Source organism: Lontra canadensis, unplaced genomic scaffold (genome assembly GCF_010015895.1).
Source record: "Lontra canadensis isolate GAN:19392208 unplaced genomic scaffold, GSC_riverotter_1.0 scaffold3, whole genome shotgun sequence".
Lineage (NCBI taxonomy): Eukaryota > Metazoa > Chordata > Mammalia > Carnivora > Mustelidae > Lontra > Lontra canadensis.
Genome location: NW_022630997.1, coordinates 30,493,348 through 30,513,029, shown reverse-complemented (window position 1 = coordinate 30,513,029; position 19,682 = coordinate 30,493,348). Strand labels below are relative to the sequence as shown.

Here is a 19,682-nt window from a genome sequence, read left to right as displayed (position 1 = left end):
CCCTCTGAGCCCTGGACCCAGGATCCTGGGACCATGACCTGAGCTGAAGCAGAGGCCCAACTGACTGAGCCACCCAGCTGCCCCTGCTCTGAGATCTTAAAGAACAGAAAATACGTTAAATTAAAGCACTCGGTCTCAATCTTGGCTGCATATCAAAATTATCGAGAAGTGAGTTGGGGGAAATCAGAGGGGGAGACTACCTGCTCTCACAGTCTTTCCATTCAAATTTCATTTTCTGCTAGGACAGCCATCTCAGTGAACCAGTATCTACCTTCGGCCACAAGCCAGAAACCTATGAGTTTTTCTTGTTGACTCCCTTTCCTTCGTTACACACCTAACTCATCACCAAAATATGTGCTTTGGATCTCCTAAATGGTCCTCAGATCCTTCCCCTAACTTGTTTCCGTTACCATCACCCTAGACCAAGCTTCTATCATCTAATATCTAGACTACTGCTATATCTACCTGGCCTCCTTGCAATAACAGATCTTTTTAAGATGCCATTCTGCCCATGCCACCCCTTTTGCTGAAGCATGTCAGGGTTTCCCATTGAACTTAGGATAAAGACATGGGTAGTATGATTGCAATATATCAGTTGTCTTCCCTACTTCATCTCATAGCTCCTTCTTGTTCTTCCAGCAGTGCCGACCTTTCCTCAATTTCTCCAACTCACTCTGCTCCTTCTCCTCACAGGACCCTTGCACACCAAGTTACCTCCATCTGAAACATTTTCTGCCTGGTTAAATCTATTCTTAGCTTAAGAGGCAGTTCCTCCAGGAAGACTTTCCTAGCCTTACTAACTTTATCAGTAAGTTTCATAATATTTTGTTTCCGTATCAGTTTGCATTATAATGCAGTAATCATTTTGCATTTCTTTACCATTATTAATTCCACATTATGTTGATTACATCTGTAAGCTCCATTATATTACCAGGGCTACCACAGTCCTGGCACAGAGTGGGCATGAAATAGATATTTATTGGAGAAATGAAGGAAGGAAGGAAATAAAGAAGCTTGAGAGGGAGAAAGGAAATGGGGAGAGAATGTATACATGATTGCTCATATATATATTTCATTTCAGAATCACTGGGAACAGGCCAGCCCAACAGGACATGGGGAGATAGTGTACCTGAATTTACTCATTTATTCCACAAATATTTATGTATTCATTATTTAAAGTAATGTACTTTTTTCTGATTATGAACATAATTGTTTCATTTAGAAACCATGGGAAAAAAATCCCCAAATATAGAAGAGAACCAATTTGCCTTTCATTCCAGAGTCCAATAATGAAGTACTGTTAAAATAACTTGGCAAATTTCTTTTCAGTTTTTTTTTTCCATGTATACATAATATGTAGGTAGGGTCATTATATACAGACCTGCTTCTTTCTCTTAATGATATACTGTCAGCATTTTCCTGTATTGTTAAGAATTCCTTGGGGCACCTGGGTGGCTCAGTGGGTTAAGCCTCTGCCTTCCGCTCAAGTCATGATCTCAGGGTCCTGGGATGGAGACCCACATTGGGCTCTCTGCTCAGCAGGGAGCCTGCTACCCCCGCCCCGCCAACACCCCCGCCTGCCTCTCTGCCTACTTGTGATCTCTCTCTGTCAAATAAATAAATAAAATCTTAAAAAAATTCCCTGAACACATGACATTTAAATTGCTAAGACATATTCTATTGCATGGATGCATGTAATTTAGACACCCATTGTTGGATATTTAAGGGCTCGCCAATTTGTCACTTCTATAATAAATACATGCTTTGTGGGGCTCAGAGATAAACAAGGTAATACATTCAATCTGGCACGAGGTGGGTTTTGGGAAAAGAGGAGACGGCTTTTTCCAGGTGGCTGAAAAGAAAAATTACTTGCTGTAGGTTGCTGGGCTCTGGACAGGTGTCCTCAGAATGTAATGTGTTATCGGTCAAGGTAAGGAGCATTTTGTCTCTCCGCTGTGTGCTCAGAGAGCATTTTGTTTCTCCGCTGTCTGCTCCCCGGGAGGGGGTGGGGAGGGTCTGGCCTAAGTGCACCTCACTTTCAAACCCGGAGGCGAGGAGCCCCTGAGGCTTTGGCTCCCACTAGTGGAATGCCCCCGAGCAAAAGCTTGGGAGTTCTGGCCACACGCCGCCACGTGCCTGGAACAGGGCCCCGCCCCGCCCCGCCCCGCCCCGCCCGGCTCCCTGACACGCCCCTCACACTTGGCTATCAGAAACTCTCCCAGCAGTTCCGCCTCCAGGCGACCTCCGCCAGTCCTCCCTGCACCTAGAGTAGCCCCGCCCCCAGACTGCGGGCCCCGCCCCCGCAATCCGGGCCCCGAGGCTGCCCCGCCCCGCGGACCATTTCCGAGGCGCGGGGGCGGGGCCCTGCGCGATGACGTGGGCGGGCGTGCGTGGTGACGGCCCGCGTCCCTGTTACTCAGCGGAGCGGCGGAGGCCGGACGACGCGGCCGGGAGCGGGGAACCGCGAGCAGCCCTGGGGTAACGGCCGTGGCGACCGCCCGGACGGCGCCAGTCCCGCCGGCGGGCTTTCCTGTCGCCGTTCTCTGCGTTGTGGGGTGAGTGCGGCGGGCGTCGCAGGGCTGGGGCGGCCGGCGGCCCCGCCGTGTTTATGTTATTGTGCCGCCGCCACCACCGCCGCCGCCGCCGCCTTCTCCTCAGCCGTGACCCCCTCCCGGGAGTGGGGGCGGGAGCGCGCGGCGGCGGGGGCGGCGCGGGAACAATAGAGGCCGGGGAGGCGGGGGCCGGTCAGGGGGCGTGGGGCTGCGGGACCCTGGTGCTCCCCGTCCGTCAGCCCCCGGCCCGCCGCCCATCTCCACCCGTCTGTCCTCGCGCGCCCTTCTCACGGGGGTCTCGCATCCTCGTCCAGAGGGGAAAATGGAGCGGAGGGTGGGTGGCAAGTTCTGAAACACTTCGGGGAAGGTCCGGACAGAGGCGCCTGAGCGGCCCGCCGCGCCCTGGCTGCCTCTCCCGGCAATGGGGAGTCGAGAGCGCTCCTCCGGTCGCCGGGTCCCGACGCCGACCGGCGCCCACGGGGTCTGTGTTTTGTTTCTCGGTGGTTTCTTTGTGCTAAGGTTCTGGCGAATGCAGGCAGCGGCGCCGAAAAGGGCTGTGGTGGCCTTCAGCTCTGGGCTGCGAGGGGGAGCCTGGGCCCTTGACTTGGCGCGGAAGGTGTCCATCAAGCTGGGAGCGAGCTTTAGTGGTCATCGGGCTTTTCTCTTGAGGGTCACTCGGTGGTGACCTTTTGACTTTTTCACCCCACCCTCTCCTCTCTTTGTCTTGCACTTCTGTTCCCAATCCTTAGATGGTAGAACCAAGTCCATTTTAGAGTATTGTGATGAACGCTTTTCATTTTAATTTCTGAGAGCTCGCCATCAGATGTTTACTGTGAACTTAATAACATGTTGACTGCATGGTATCAATGTTCAGTGGTTACTATTTTTACCTCTGAAATTCAGTAGTCTTTTCAATAGAATTCTGGTCTGTCAGTCCATTGTGTTTTGAGATAAGCACCCAGCAAATATCTTTGGCAATTAGAACATCTGTTTATTTCATTCATTGATTTAGCAACTGTTCAGTACTGTATTTAGATGGAGAGTTTGAAGGTAAAGAGAAGTATCTTTTAATGAAGGAGGATGCTTTGACGGAACTATGATAGATGTCCCTTTAAATGAGACAATTATGTAAGTGGTGTGTGTTAAAAAAGGGATAGTTGTACTCTGGGTCATTTTACTGTTGTGTTTTCGTTTTCGTTTTAGTACAATCTGGAACTTACAGTGTATTGGGAAGTTGATTAGGAGATTGGTCTAAATGTACAACGGCTTTCTTTATTTACAAATTTAACTTTTAAGTTTTAATAGCCTTACAATCTTATAGTCATTGGTAATGTTTATCTTAGATTACCCTGCTGTGGGTTAAACCTAGGTGGTCATATGCTGTCCGTGAACATGTTTAATGCTGTGCCTGACAAAAGCAAGCAATCAAAATGGGACTTCCTTGAGGACAGGCCTGTCTTGCATCTGTCTCCCACACCTAGCCTGAAATAGAGTAAGTGTTCAAAAAGAGTCAGATTGATGAAAAGCTCTTTACAATTAATAGTGTTTAAAATCCAGGCTTAAATACAGTCTTTGCAGGTCTCTGTAAAGCCTCTTGCAGACTGTCACTTTCAGATGTCTAAATGATTGGTTCATATGTATTATGTGGCACCACAGTAGGGGCTCTTGAATATTTTATTTATTTATTTATTTTTAAATATTTTATTTATTTGAGAGAGACAGCTTATAGGTGAGGGGCAGGGAGGAGCAGAGGGAGAGGGAGAAGTAGGCTCTGCACTGAACAGGGAGCCCGACACATCTATGATCATGACCTGAGCAGAAGGCAGACGCTTAACTGACTGAGCCACCCAGGCACCCCTGAATATTTTCTTACCTTTTTTACCCCGTCACTTCTAATTTGTTATCTTACAACAAAACCTTGTCTAAAAGTCTGTGTATCACACACAGGTGTAATGTTATTGCAATAGGGGTCCAAAATGACTGAGTTTGTGTTTTTGCAAATATTGCTTGAAAAATTTCTGATGACATTTATAAGTGGAAAAGCTAGACTATAGGAAATAAGCTACATAAAAAGTTTTATTAGAGATGTTTAATTTCTAATTGCATTTTTAGAAATGTTTAATTTAAAATTCTACCTTGGTGAAGCATTTGGGCCTAACTTAAGTTAATATTCTACTATTGGTGAAGCATATGTGCCTAAAAACCCAAATAATACTTATTTATCCAAGTTCTATCTTTTTTCCACTCATTACTTAATAAATTTTAGCATTTGTTTTGGATATGAGAGAATTTGAGGTGAGCTCATTATTGCCTGATGTAGAATACAAGTGAAAAGGAAATGATACTTTGTTAAGATAAGGAATGAAAATCTTGAGATACCAAACTTTTAGTACTTTACCTAGTTACAGTATGTCAAATTTCAGGAAGGGTTACTAATACAAATCCTTTGGCAGTAGCTCACTGTCAGGCTACATGTTAAACCAGTTTTTTGTTTTGTTTTGTTTTTTAATTTCTTTTGGTTTAAAAAAAATTAACAGCTTTATTGAGATATAATTCACATATCATAAAATTTACTCTTTTAGAGTGTGCATCAGTGGTTTTTAATATATTCACAAAGTTCTACATTGATCGTTACTATCTAATTCTAGAACATTTTCATCACCCAAGAAAAACTCTACCCATGAGCAGTTATTCCCTTTTCCACTCTAAATTATGTTTAAAGGAAGAGATAGCACTGATTCTTTCGGTGAGTATATTCCATTAATAAGTTTGAAATGGGCTTTTTGTCCTGGCAGAGTGGGAAACTATATCCCTGTACTCCTTTAGGTCCTCAGAGAAAAGCCACTTGGCGAGGAAATTAATTTAATAATAAATTCTACCCAAATTAATGAGGTTAGAATCTTAACTCAATGCCTAATGTTATGGAAATGACCTTGTGAAGATACTCAGTGCTCAGTGAAGCAACTGGAAATAATTTAAGTGACCAGTCAGTCACAAACTATCCTAGAGACAGTCGAGGAAGTTATTGAATAAAAGTCTGATTCAAGTTAGTCTGCTTTGTCTGTGAATTGAGTTTGGACATACTCGAGTCATCTAGATAGTTCAGCCACTGTGTGGCACATGTAGAAGTATGAAATAATATCTGACATTAAGATGCCAGCTCTATAGAGGTCTCTGGTCAAATCAGTGGTATGGAGAATAAGTCGTTTGGATTCATGTAGTGCAAGGAAGACATTGTAGCCACATAGTTCTAGATATGAATCATTTGCTTATTTCAGAGCTGTGATGCTTATTGTCTTAGTCATGAGCTCTTTACATGAACATTTAGAAAATTAGTTTTCTTACTCTAATGCAGATTAACTTGAACTTTGATTTCAAAAATGAGTTCTGAGTCAACAGACTTTATTACCTAAAAAGAGACAGGAGTACTGAAAGAAGAGCTGTCCTATCAGGGCAATAGGTGAAACTAGACCTGTCCAGTAATCAGACCTAGGTTCACTTTTCAGTTCTGTCTTCTAGACTTTGTCATCAACAAGTTCCTGAGCCATAGAAAAGTTGCTTAACCTTTTTGAATTTAGAATTGTAAGCTGAGGCTGTTGGAACTATTTTTTATAGAAACGTTCTTGGGATAGGTTTTTCTTCAGAAAACATACTGGGACAAAAAGTTTTTGGGTGATAATCAGAATCCTGGGTCAAGAACAGCAATGAAACTTAGACTTTTGTAATTTTCAGAAGCAGAAAAAATTAAGTATTTTGTGTAATCCATTCTTATAAGACAAATGAAAATTTCACTGTAAGCTTGAGTTTTTTGAATGATAGATTTTATTCATTCCACAGCACCATGCTTTACTAATGAGACTCTACTCTCAGAGAGTTGATGGAAGATGTGAAAATGAAGAGTTGCCTTAAGAAGCTTCTGATCAAGGATTGGAATAAAGGCATATCTAAACAGTGAATTTATATTCTCTTAAAAGATTTATGAGAGGGCTTCCCCCAAACAAACAAAAGCCTGCCCCCAAATATCTGGGCAGGCTAAATTTCATTGAAATCCGTTTTTTAAATTACATGTGAATATGTGTGTGTATAAGGTCTTTTAGAACACATATTAGCTGCCATTCTTCTTCAGAGTGGTGGGTTATATCAGAGATACAGCTAATACAGTACACTTATATGTCTGTCTCCTGTTACCCTTTGGAAGTATGTCAGTTTTGGTTAAAATCTGCCAGTCCTTTAGGAAGTTAAGGAGCCCAAATGTAATAGTGGTTGTTGCCATAAGTTTTAAGGTCAGCTCTGAGTTCAAATTCATGATCCAAATCTAACTAACTATATGGCCGGGTTGGTTAGTTCAGGTTATATACTGTCTTTGGGCCTGTTTTATTATTTGTCAAGTGAGAATAATAATAGCACATAATCTCATAGGGCTGTAAGGTTTAAGTAAGGTATTGCATGTAAAGTGCTTGGCACTAATACAGTATGTGGACCCCTAGATGTAAGTATTCAGGAAATTTTAGCTGTTATTATCACTTATTATTTTTAACTTGGAACAAATGGAAGATTCCAGGTAAATTAAAAACAAATTTCATGTATACATCTGAGTTCTCCAGAAAATGCCAGTTGTTTCCCTTTGCATCTTTGGGGGTTTATTTAAAATTGGATTGTCTCATCTAATCTGAATTGACTGGAATGATTTAACATTTGGACCAGTAATCCTCTCTGCTTTAAATTTAATTTAAAAGCAAATAATGAAAAAAAAAATTTTTGCCACATTTTCTGATACAAAGTTATTTTGCCGTGTTTACCTTTCCCACTGCAGAGAATTGTCTAAGCTTTCCTAGGTTGATTTTGACAGATTTCTAAAAGAATGATAATCTAGGAGCTGGGAGTAGCTGTATCCTATTTCTGTATTTGAAGAAAATGGAATGCTTTTCCATCTTTAGTCTTACTGGAATTTGTGACTTTGTGAAGATTGCAAACTTGTCAGAGACTAGGTAACCACAACAGTTCATTAAGCATTTTCTAGAGGCCTCTAGAAAAATGAGGGAAGTTATTTATAAGTAGTATCCGGAAATATTTTTCCTGTGTTTTTCTGAGTTTTCTGTGTAGTGTTTCTGTGGTTACATTGGTACATCACTCCTTGAGGACAGGAACTAAGAAATGACACTGGCTTATATATGTGGTGTTCATTAAGTGATGTGGGGGCAACAGGAAGTAGAAATTAGTCTCTACTTTTCATGAGTATAACCTGATGGGAAATAAGGACAAATGTAAATGCATTTATGTCCTGTTGCAAGAAACCAGATATTGATAGGCATTTTATTGGGAATTTCTTTAATCTTGAAACCTGAGTGCTGGATGTTGGAGCATTTGGGGACTTCAAAACCCTACATCTGTCACATTACCTTTTAAAATGTACTCACTAGATAAACCACAAAAAGGAAGATGTCTTCTTTCCTAATTTCTGGTTAAAGTTGAGAGTGTGGTACAGATAAGTCAAAATCTGTATGCTAAATAAAGATAAACCTTTTATCCTCAAATCCATTTTGGAACACAATAAAGTATTAAAGGAAGTATATGAAAAGCAGATAGAAAAGATGCTACTCAGATACTAATCAGAGTCCTCAAACTCCTGTATTGAAGCTTTGATGACTTACAGCTAGATTTATGGTAGGAGCATTTCTTAAGTTTTTCTAATATTGAGAAGTATGGGCTTCAGTGCTTCCTGTTGCTGAGGGTCCCAAGCCCCCCCAGCATATTTTTGGTGTCACTGGAAAAGAAAAACCTTTGGTTGGCATGAAGCTTCAAAACTTCAGCTAAAAGCTGTTACGAGGGATGGATACTCACCCTTCCCTGACTTGGTCCTTAGAGGATGACTCTCTGACTCTCAGCTGCCATATGGGTCAACCAAAAATGAAATAAAGGAAAGCCATCACAGATTTCTCTGTGACTCAAGAAACGGTTACTTTCTAGTCAAATGAAAACCAAAGCATATAGCTGAGAATTGAAAAGTTTTAGTAATTTTATTTACATCTTAGGTAATGTATTTACTTGATTCAGAATTTCAAAGATTTTAAAAGATGTACAGTATAGTCTCCTTCCCATTCTGCACAGCCACACAGTTCCTCCACATGGAAACACTGTTAAGTTTCCTGTGAATCCCTTCAAAAATAGTTTATGTATGTGTAAGTAAATAGAGATATATAATACCTTGTCCAAAAACCCTTGATCCAGTTGTATTTCAGAATTAAGTTTTGTTTGTGGGGGGGGTGCTGTGGAAAGGTAATATAGTGCATTTACTGCATTATTCAAAATCACTATTTGGAGGGGAATGTTGTAGCATCTTGTAATTAAATACATTAGTATTTCTGCAACAAAAGCATAAATAGTACAATAAAGGTAAAAATTATAAAGCCTCATGGAAATTATTGTCAGATTTTGACACCAAATAGGTTTGTACTAAACTTATAAGGAAATATTTTTTCAGAACTTTAAAGATTTTAGAATGGCCAGTGATGGATTGTATGTCTTGTATGTGTAATTTATGTTCTCTGCCTTCATCTTTTTCATTTAAGTTGTTGCATACTATGCACAGTATCCTTTAGCTTTTTTTTTTAACTTAACAGTATAGCTTAGGATGGTTTCCTGTTAGTCATATCAGGACATAAATATCATGCTTATTCTTTTTTTTTTTTTTTTTTTTTTTAAACACACTTCACTAAGACTATTTGTCTTAGTCAGCTTGGGCTGCTATAGCAAAATACCATAGACTGGGTGGTTTAAACAATAAACACTCCAGTTTTGGAGGCTGGGAAGTACAAGATCAAGGTGCTCAGAGATTGGTTCCTGTGAGGACTCTTCCTGGCTTGACATGTCCCCTCACATGTCCTCACATGGAGAGAGGGAGTATCTGCTCTCTCTTCTTCTTTTTATGACACTAAACCCATCATGGGATTCCATCTTCATGAGTTCCTATAGTCCTAATTACCTCCAGAATTCCCAAAGGGGACACACAAGTTCAGTCCGTAACACCATTATACAGGTATAGTATTGATTTAAGTACCCCCTTTTTGATGTACATTTAGATGGTTTTCAGCCTTTTGCTATGAAAAGATACGGTACAGTGGATTCCTTATATATACATTTTTTTAACACTTGTGTAGAAACGTGTAGTATACATATCCAGGAGTGGAATTCCTAGAATGTATGTGCTTTCTAAGTTTGATAGATATTGCCAAAATAACATTTGAAGAAACTGTTCCAACTTACATTCCATCAGCCCTGCTATTATGAGTAACATTAAACATCTTTTGTCTTTTAAGGGCTATTTATAGTTTCTTCATTGTGAACTGTCCATATTCTTTCCTATTTTTATGTCACTTTGTTACTTCTCAGATTTGTAGAATTTATTTTTATATTAGGAAATTTATTTTTATATTAGGAAAAATAGCTGTATGCTATTTTTTGGAAGTATTTTTCCTAATTTGTTCTTTACTTTTTAGTTTGTTTATGGTGGTTTTATCACGCTGAATTTTTTCCCCCAGCAGTTAAAGTGCTTACCAATCTTTACTGACTTCTAAATTGTATGTCATTGTTTGAAAATCTTTCCCTGACTCAGCATTATCCAGCAATTATCAAATGTTATCTTTCTAGTACTCTTATGGTTTTTTTGTTCATCTCTCTCTGCTTTTTGGTATTTTTAATTTTTTTACCTATTTGGAGTTTATTCTGGGGTAAGCTATTAATGTATAGGTTCAACCTTATTTTTGTCACCACTTGACCCTCCACTTGTCCCAACATCATTTATTAAATAATCCATTTTTGTCTTACAGATTTGAAATGCTACCTTAATAATTTACTGGATTGCTAAGTGTATTTGGGACCATTTCTGGCCCACTGATCTGTCTGCCTACTTGAGAATCAAACCGTCATGTTTTTATATTGTGTTTTCTCTTAGGACTAATTACGTCTCATTTCTTTTCCAGAATTTCTTCTGGCTTTCATCTTGTTTATTTTTCATTTTTAATTTTTTAAGAATTTATTTGAGAGAGAGCGCATGCATGTTCCATCAAGCATAAGCAGGGAGGAGGGGCAGAGGGACAGGGAGAGAGAAGCAGATGCCCTGCTAATAAGCAGGGAGTCAAATATGGGACTTGATCACAGGACCCCAAGATCTTAACTTGAGTTGAAGGCAGATGCTTAACCAACAGAGCCACTCAGGTGCTCTGCATCTTGTTTATTTTATATGAAATTTTACAGTCAATCCATTTAGTCTAGTTTCCATTTCTGTTGGGATAACTTAATTATTTATTTTATGGAGGTAAAGTTTGCATATAGTAAGATGCACAGCCTAATGAATTTTGCCTGTATATTACTTGTGCAATACCCAGATCAAAATATAGACCATTACCATTACCCAGAAAATTTACTCATGCCCTTTCCAAGTTAATATGTCCTTCTTTCCACCACATTTCCCACCCTGATTAACTTCTATCACATAGATTTAGTTTGTGTTTAGGATTTTTTTTTTTTGTATTTATTGGCAGTTTTATGGTGTTCTTTTTATCCAAGAATATGGGAAAACTTAACCTTTTCATTTTTTTCAAGTCCCTTTTTGAATTCCTAATAGCATTTTTAGGTTTTGCGCTATTCTTTCTTTTGCTGTTAGAAATGGCATCTTTTCTTCCATTTCAGCTACCTGGTTATATATAAGAAAACTGTTTTTTTTTGCTTATTGACTAGTTATATTAAATAATTTCCTTTTTAGAAATTCTGTTACTATTTGTAATAATTCTGTAGTTGAGTTTTTCTTTTTTTTTTTTTTTTAAGATTTTATTTATCTGAGAGAGACAGATTGTGACAGAGAGCACAGGCAGTGTGGGAAGGGAGAAACAGGTTCCCTGCTGAGCAGGTAGCCAGAGATGGGGCTCTGTCCCAGGATGCTGGGATCATGACCTGAGCCAGAGGCACTCAACTGACTGAGCCACCCAGGCACCCCAAATTTTTTATTTTCAAGTATAAATCATACATCCTTTTTTTACTTCCTCCAATTTTTTATCTCCCCTCTCCCAACTTTTATACTCCTAGTTTTTTCTTTTATTGCATTGGTAGCAATGATTTTTAAAACATAGTTTTCCTCCACAATGTATAAAATAAGGATCAAAATACCTGTACTTGCTGTATATTTAAAGGATATGAATAGTAATTGAAGTTGAGGGATTATGAGAGTAATTAAAGCAATGTGAAGTTTTTCAACATTAATATAAGAAAACTTGAATTGTAGTTTTTAAAATGTGAAAAAGACAAGGTAGTGATTATATGACAGTGAATGCAGAGTTGGTAATTAACTTTTTTGTCTGTTATTTGATAATACAAATAGATTGTTTTCTATGTGCATGGCACCCAGAGGCAATTTCCAGTAGTGTAACTTAGTCTGCTGGAAATTGCCTCTGGGTGCTTGCACATAGAAAACAATCTATTATCTAGATTCTTCTAGATAATAGATTATATAACTTCTATATAGCTTGACCCTTTAGAAGTGAGCAGTGAATGAGTGTGGACAGGAAGGATTTAGGCTTAGAAAAATGATACTGGCAAAAATCTGCAAGTCTAGAAAGCATGAAGGTAGAGGAGGGAGTTGAGGGAGTGACTTTGATTTGACTGTTGGGTTTGGGGTACCTATGTTGTAGGTGAAGATACTTGGCTGAAATTCAGTAGGGATCTAATTGTTTAATGGATATTTCGTAGTTTATTTTGTATCTTGCCACTTCTCCATCAATTCGGAGGTGGTTTACTCCTCCAGGACGCACACACTGTTGAATAAGCTAGAAATAAAAAATCAAAACCAAGGGAAAAGAAGAATCCAGAATATTCTAATAATGTTATAGCTGATAGGTATTTAGTACGTACCATTTATCATGCACTATTTTGAGACTTTACCTGTGTTAAAGTGTTTAAACATAACATAGCACCTCTATGAGATAGTCTCTGATTACTGTTATTCCTATATTATGGATGAGGAAGCAGGCAGAGAGAGATTACTGGGTAATTGTGATGTTGATGGATTTTATTAAAATGAAGAGAAAGAAAACAAATTGAAGTCACTTAAAAGACACTGAGTGAAGATTTTTTTGAATAAATGAGAAATGAACAAATGCAGGTAAGGTGTATGTAGACAACTTTTTAAAGATTAGCCATGAAGTGAAACAGAGATGGTAGATAAAGGAAAATGTAGGGCTTAGCGATGAAAAGGAGAATACTCAGGGAAGGGGGAAATGTGTGTTCTCATGGAGTAGTGCTCCCCATCACCACAGCCTACTTTTTAGAACATAGTTGTCACTCTAAAAATTCCATACCTATTAGCAGTCACTCTCCCCATTCCTGTGCAACCCCCCACTTTTCCCCAGCGCCAAGCAACCACTTATCTTCTACTTTTTGTCTCTGTAGATTTATTTTAGGCATTGTATGTAAATATAATCATGTAGCATATGGTCTTGTGGCTGGTTTATTTTACTTAGCATAATGTTTTCATGGTTCATCTTGTAGCACGTATCAGTACTTCATTCCTTTTTATGGCCTAGTAATAGTCTATTCTACAGGGGCACCACATTTTATTTATCCACTCTTTAGTTGGTGGACATTTAGCTGGCTGTAAGTCATGCTGTCATAGACATTTATGTACAAGTTTCTGTGTGACAGGTTTTCGGTTCCTTTGGATATATAACCACATTGGATTGGAATTGCTGGTCGTATGGATAATTCCATATTTAACATTTTGAAGAACTGCCATACTGGCTTTTCAAAGTGGCTGCACCATTTTACATTACCACCAGCAAGGTACAAAGGTTTCAGTTTCTCTGTGTCTTGTCAATGCCTGTGACTGTCTTTTGATATAGCCTTCCTAATGGATGGGAAGTGCTATTTCATTGTGTTTTTGATTTGCACTTCTCTGATGGCTAATGATGTTGATCATCTTTACATATGCTTATTGGTCATTTGTCTATCTTGGGAGAAATGTTTAGATTCTATGCCTGTTTTTAAGTTGGGTTACCTTTTTATTACTAAGCTGGGTTTTTTAGGTAATGTAGATACAATTCTTCATCAGACATGTGATTTGCAGATATTTTCTCCTGTTTTCAGTTTCTTCATAGTATTGTTTCAAGCACAAAAGATTTAGTTTTAATGAAATCCAGTTTCTGTTTCTTTTGTTGTTGCTTGTGCTTTTGGTGTTTTATGTATGAAACCATCACCCAGCTCAAGGTTATGAAGATAACTCTTGTGCTTTCTTCTAAAAGTTTTATAGTTTGAGCTCTTACATTTAGTCCTGTGATCTATTTTGAGTAAAATTTTTTGTGTATGGTGTGCAGAAGGGATTTGACTCCATTCTTTGGCATATGGACATGCAATTGTCCTACCACTATTTGTTGCAAATACTGTGCTTTCTTATCGAACTATCTTATCATCCTTGTTTTAAAAAAATTTTTTTTCCTGGACTATCAGTTCTATTTTATTAATCTATAATCTGCCAGTCATTATATCAGCCACCTGGTCTTGATTATTTTAGCTAAGAATGGTTTTTTTTGAAATTTGTGTTTCAATTAAGTTGAGTGTGCTTATATACAGATACACCTGGAGGTTGTCTATAATGCGTTATGATGTAAAATGCTTGGAAATCTCCGATTTGAGCTGTGTTGGTTCTCTATAACAGTTCATGCTCTTATGGCAAATGGATGGACTATATTCCCTCTCAAGGACTGGACCAATAAGGCAGGTTAAAGGGCCTTTTTGTGTAGAATTCCTTGTACTGAATGACACATTTTTCTTTAGTAGATACTTTTTTGGGGGGTGTGTGGACCTGAATAAGGAAGGTTTAGAACAGCTGTGGGAATTTTTAATCAGATATGAATCTAAGGAATAGGAAATGAGGTATGGTTTGAAATTTCAAAGTTAGCAAACTTTTGTCCTGGGCCAGTTTTTCATGACTCTCTTGTTATTTTTTGTCTTTTTAAAGTTTTTGCTTATTTGAGAGAGAGAAAGAGAGTGAGAAGGAGCTGGGCAGTACGGGGCCAGGGGGCTGGGGGTGGGGGGTGGGCGGCAGGTGCAGAGGGGGAGGGGAAGCACACTCCCTGCTGAGCAGGGTGCCCAACTCCGGGCTGGATCCCAGGCCCCTGAGATCATGACCTGAACCAAAGGCAGACCTTTAACCAACTGAGCCACCCAGGTACCTTCTCAGTTTAAAAAAAAAAAAAAAAATCTTTTGACAATGTTAAGCATGTCTGTGTAGGGTAACTTTATTATTTTGATCCTTTGTAGGTATTTTCCTGTAGGCTTTTGTATTATTCAATTTTTCATCATGCTGTCTTCGTCTTTTCTACCTGGATGTTTCTTATTAAGGCATTACACATGCAAAAACCTAGAGATAGTTTGAGGTTTAGGGATGATGTTACCTCCTTCCATGAAAGACTTGTGTTTGCTTTCAGTAGGAGACTATCTAGTGGAACTAGATAGGATAGTGAACTATCCTATATCATCTTAATCCAGTCAGAGACTAAAATGTTTCAAAGATGGGCTCCACACTTTGCAAAGACTGGCCTATTTTGTTTTGTTTGCTTTTAGGATATGATTCTTTGGGGTCCTAACATAAAACCACGGGTGTTATAAGTCTCCCCCAACCCCCATTTCCCTACTCCCATACTGCATTGGGCCCTTACCTCCCATATTTAACTCCTCCAGCCTTGTAGATCTGTGAAGCTTTCTCAGTTACCTTATGGAATTGACAGATGTAACCTAGGAAAAATAGCCCCAGATGCTTGGCCCACCTCTGAGAATTTCCTTACTGTCTCAAATCTTAGCCTCCTTACCTTTTTTACTGTTAGAATTCTGATACCTTCAAAGAGGTGTGGGGGTTTTTGTTTGTTTTTCTGATTTTACCTGGGGGAAGGAGGTATCCAGTTTTTCTTGTTCTCAGTAGGAGATTGGTTTGAATTACCTGGTTCACCAAAGTAATTTGTTAGCTTGATGAAGGTCTATATCTTAAGATTTCCAGTATATATAGTTTTAGTTTTTCTCTAGGTGAGATTTTGGGTACTAGTGTTATTATATATGTATTATGTATTATGTAGCCATATTATATATATTATAGCAATTATTAGAAAAGGGAAAAACAGGATTAGAAAAGGGAGGAAGCAAATGGCAGAGAGAATATTTTTGCAAAGTTTGGGAAAGATAAAGCTAAGGTAACATTTTCATGTCTATTAGGACTATCAGAGGACAGTTATGTGTAAAAGGAGCTGACATTTATTAGCATGAGATTGTTATAGTTGTGTGGCTGTAGAATCTCAGCTGTAGTGGAACAGGCACAGGGAAGTATTTATTCCGTTATCTTAAATAAAATTTTTAAATTTGTTCCACAAATTTAATTTTAATTTGTTCTAAGTCATTAAGGAGGGTTTGACTTTGGGGCCAATGGTTATGCTTTGTAGCAGTATGTATCTACAGCACAGCCTCTATTAAGGGATTAAGAAGAACTTACTTCTGTGAAATCCATTATTAATATAAGATATAGGAAATCATATAGCTTTTAATTTTAGTTAACTTATGCTCTTCTTGAGTTCATTTATATTCTTTCTTTCTTTCTTTTTCTTTTTTTTTTTTTTTTAAGATTTTTGTTTATTTACTTGACAGACAGGGATCACAAGCAGGCAGAGAGGCAGGCAGAGAGAGGAGGAAGCAGGTTCCCTGATAAGCAGAGAGCCCGATGCGGGGCTCGATCCCAGGACACTGGGACCATGACCCAAGCCGAAGGCAGAGGCTTTAACCCACTGAGCCACCCTGGCGCCCAAGTTCATTTATATTCTTGAGCCTCCAACTCATTTCCTGTATTACTGAAATTTCTAAGTTATAAAATTTTCTGTTACTCTTCAACTATTGTAATTGAACAATGAAAATGATACCTCTTTTGTAGTCACCTTTCTTCTGAGAAAATGAGAGACATTGGAGGTGTCCTGTCTGGGGTGATTTTATCAGCAGTGTTTTGGTTGATATTTTAAACTTTCGGAAGGTGGGAAGTGTTTCTTAAACTGATTCCCTCCATGCTCCACCTTCCTAATGTTTATGCAGTGTATGTGTTATAGGATGCTAGTTTAAAATGTGAAAGTTTGTTACATTTGTTTATAGAATCTGCTATTACTATATTTTGGTGCTTTACAGTTCATTCGGGCAGCCTTTTTTTTTTTTCCCCCATTCCCCCTCACCACCCCCAAACTACTTTAAGAATATTCAGGGGTGCCGGGGTGGCTCAGTTGGTTAAGCGTCTGTCTTTGACTCAGGTCCATGATCTCAGGGTCCTAGATCAAGCCCTCTGTTGGGCTCCCTACTCAGTGGGGAGTCTGCTTGTCCTTCTGCCCCTCCCTTGTTGATGCATGTGCTCCCATTTCTCTCTCTCCCTCTCAAATAAATAAAATCTTTAAAAAAATGTTCAAACATGCAAATTTAAAGAATTGTACAATGAGCACCCCAGACTACCATTTGGATATGGTTGTTAACATTTTGTCGTATTTGTTTACGTTTCTCTCAGTAGAGACTTCTTGTGTATGCACTTGACCCCTAAATGCTGCAGTGCATCTCCAAAAATTAAACACATTTTCCTACAGATGTCATTCTTTTAAAAAGAAGCTGTAAGTTTTAGTCTATATTCGGGTTTCTTTGGTTGTCCATTTGGTTTTCTCAAACTAGGGTTCAATCAGAGTTCATGCATAATATTTGTTATTGCTTTAGACACTTAATATGCCTCCCCATCTGTGGAATATACGTTCCAGGACCCCCAGTGGATGCCTGAAACTGCAGGTACCAAACCCTGTTTTTTTTTCCAATATATGTATGTTTATAATAGAGTTTATTTTCTAAATTAGGCAGAATAAGAGATTAATAAGGATATAAGATGATCATAATTATATAAAAGCTATGTGAATGTGGTCTATAAATATCTTATTGTACTGTACTTCTACCTTTTTTTGTGATGATGTGAGGTAATAAAATGCTTAAGTGATGAGATGAAGTGAGATAAATGACATAGGTATTGTGAATAGCATTAGGCTAGTATTAACATGCTGATGGTAGATCAGAAGGAGCTTCATCTGCTTTGTGAAAAGATAAGGGGAGATTGCTGTACTACAAGTCTCCCTACCTCCACTCCCCTTCCCCCCCACCACCAATATTGCCTTTTTTTTTTTTTTTAAGATTTTATTTATTTATTTGACAGACAGAGATCACAAGTAGGCAGAGAGGCAGGCAGAGAGAGAGAGGGGGAAGCAAGCTCCCCGCTGAGCAGAGAGCTTGATGTGGGGCTCAATCCCAGGACCCTGGGATCACAACCTGAGCCGAAGGCAGAAGCTTTAACCCACTGAGCCACCCAAGTGCCCCTCAATATTGCCTTCTTAAGATAAGACCCGTTGTCTGGCAGAACTTTCCACATTCTGTATTTGTATGATTGTTTCCTTGTGGTATTTAACTTGTATCTACAGCTACTGTGTTTCCTAAAAATAGAAAGTTTGGTCTAGAGGCTGGATTATATTTAGGTTTTTGGGCTTAGATGCTCCTGTGTACAATATATTCATTCATAACTCAAGACATATAACACCAGGTTGTCTGCCCAAATTATAGTCATTTGGTTAGGTAGTATTCATTAGATCTATCCATTATAAAGATGGGATTTTTTTCCCCTCCTTCTTTGTAATTAGCACCTGATCAGTGAGGCAATGATTTGGTTCCCTGAGAATATTCTGTTTCCCAGCAGCCTTTGCCTAATGTTTCTTAGCCTTTATTGATGAGCCTTGTCTAAACCAGTTATTTCACTTGAGCTCACGAAATGTTCTTTTCTAACCCTGTCATCCTTCAGGATCTATTAGCCAACTATCGACCATTAAAAAGACCTTTCCCTTGTCAAGTAGGATTGAACTATAGTTTTTCCTAAAAAGGTGAGGTAAATGCTTATTTTCTTTTGCTAAATCAACTTTTTTAAAAAAGATTTTATTTATTTATTTGACAGACAGAAATCACAAGTAGGCAAAGAGGCAGGCGGGGGTGGGGGATGCAGGCTCCCCACTGAGCAGAGAGCCTGAAGCGGGGCTTGATCCCAGGACCCTGGGATCATGACCTGAGCTGAAGGCAGAGGCTTTTAACCCACTGAGCCACCCAGGTGCCCCTGCTAACTCAACTTTTTAACTCTGAAAACTGAATTCTGAAACTCTGAACGTGATGTCTAACTCTGAAAATTAGTTAGCAGTCATCTCCAATGGTGGCAAACAACTTTATTTCTCTCTTCTCTCTCTTTCAGTATGACAGAAATTTGCGGGGTTTTTTTAGTGTTTTTATAATCATTCCAGTCATTATTCCTTTTTGTTTTTTAATTAAAATTCCATTAGCCATCACTAGTTTCAGATGTGGTGTTAAGTAATTCATCAGTTGCATATAACACCCAGTGTTCATCTCATCACATGCCTTCGTTAATGTCCATTACACAGTTACCCCATCCCCCGCCCCCAGCACCTCTCCTCCAGCAACCCTCAATTTGTTTTCTATAATTAAGAGTCTCTCATGGCTTTTTCTCCCTTTTTGATGACTTCCCATTCAGTTTTCTGTCCCTTCACCTATGGTCCTCTGCTGTTTCTTATATTCCACATATGAGTGAAGCCATATGATAATTGCCTTTCTCTGATTGACTTACTTCACTCAGCATAATACTCTCCAGCACCCATGTCAGTGTAAATGGTATTATTTCATTCTTTCTGATGGCTGAGTAATATTCCATTGGGTATTTCTACCTCATCTTTATCCATTCATCTGGTTGTGGACATCTGGGCCCTTTCCAGAGTTTGTCTATTGTGGACATTGCTGCTATGAGCATTGGGGTGCAGGTGCCCTTTCAGATCAGTACATTTGTACCTTTGGAGTAAGTAGTAGTACAGTTTCTGGGTCAAAGGGTAGCTCTATTTTTAACTTCTTGAGGACCCTCCATACTGTTTTCCAGAGTGGCTGTACCAGCTTGCATTCCCACCAACAGTATAAGAGGGTTCCCCTTTCTCCACATCTTCACCATTTGTTGTTTCCTCTCTTGTTAATTTTAGCCATTCCGACTGG

At 39.1% G+C, this 19,682-nt stretch overlaps 1 protein-coding gene across 8 annotated transcripts in view; it reads left to right on the top strand.

The window, feature by feature from the left end:
• The first annotated feature begins 2,405 nt into the window (after nucleotides 1-2,405).
• Nucleotides 2,406-19,682, top strand: part of MAPK8 (mitogen-activated protein kinase 8) — a 100,377-nt gene continuing 83,100 nt past the window's right edge. For 4 of the 8 annotated variants that reach the window (XM_032837989.1, XM_032838033.1, XM_032838042.1 and 1 more), the window contains exon 1: nucleotides 2,406-2,555. The gene's annotated coding sequence lies outside the window, so the exon portion shown is untranslated. Of the gene's footprint in view, nucleotides 2,556-3,921; nucleotides 4,045-5,200; nucleotides 5,299-17,343; nucleotides 17,391-18,441; nucleotides 18,521-19,682 lie in introns of those variants that run through there. The other 4 variants (XM_032837997.1, XM_032838013.1, XM_032838004.1 and 1 more) reach the window with 4 other exon arrangements.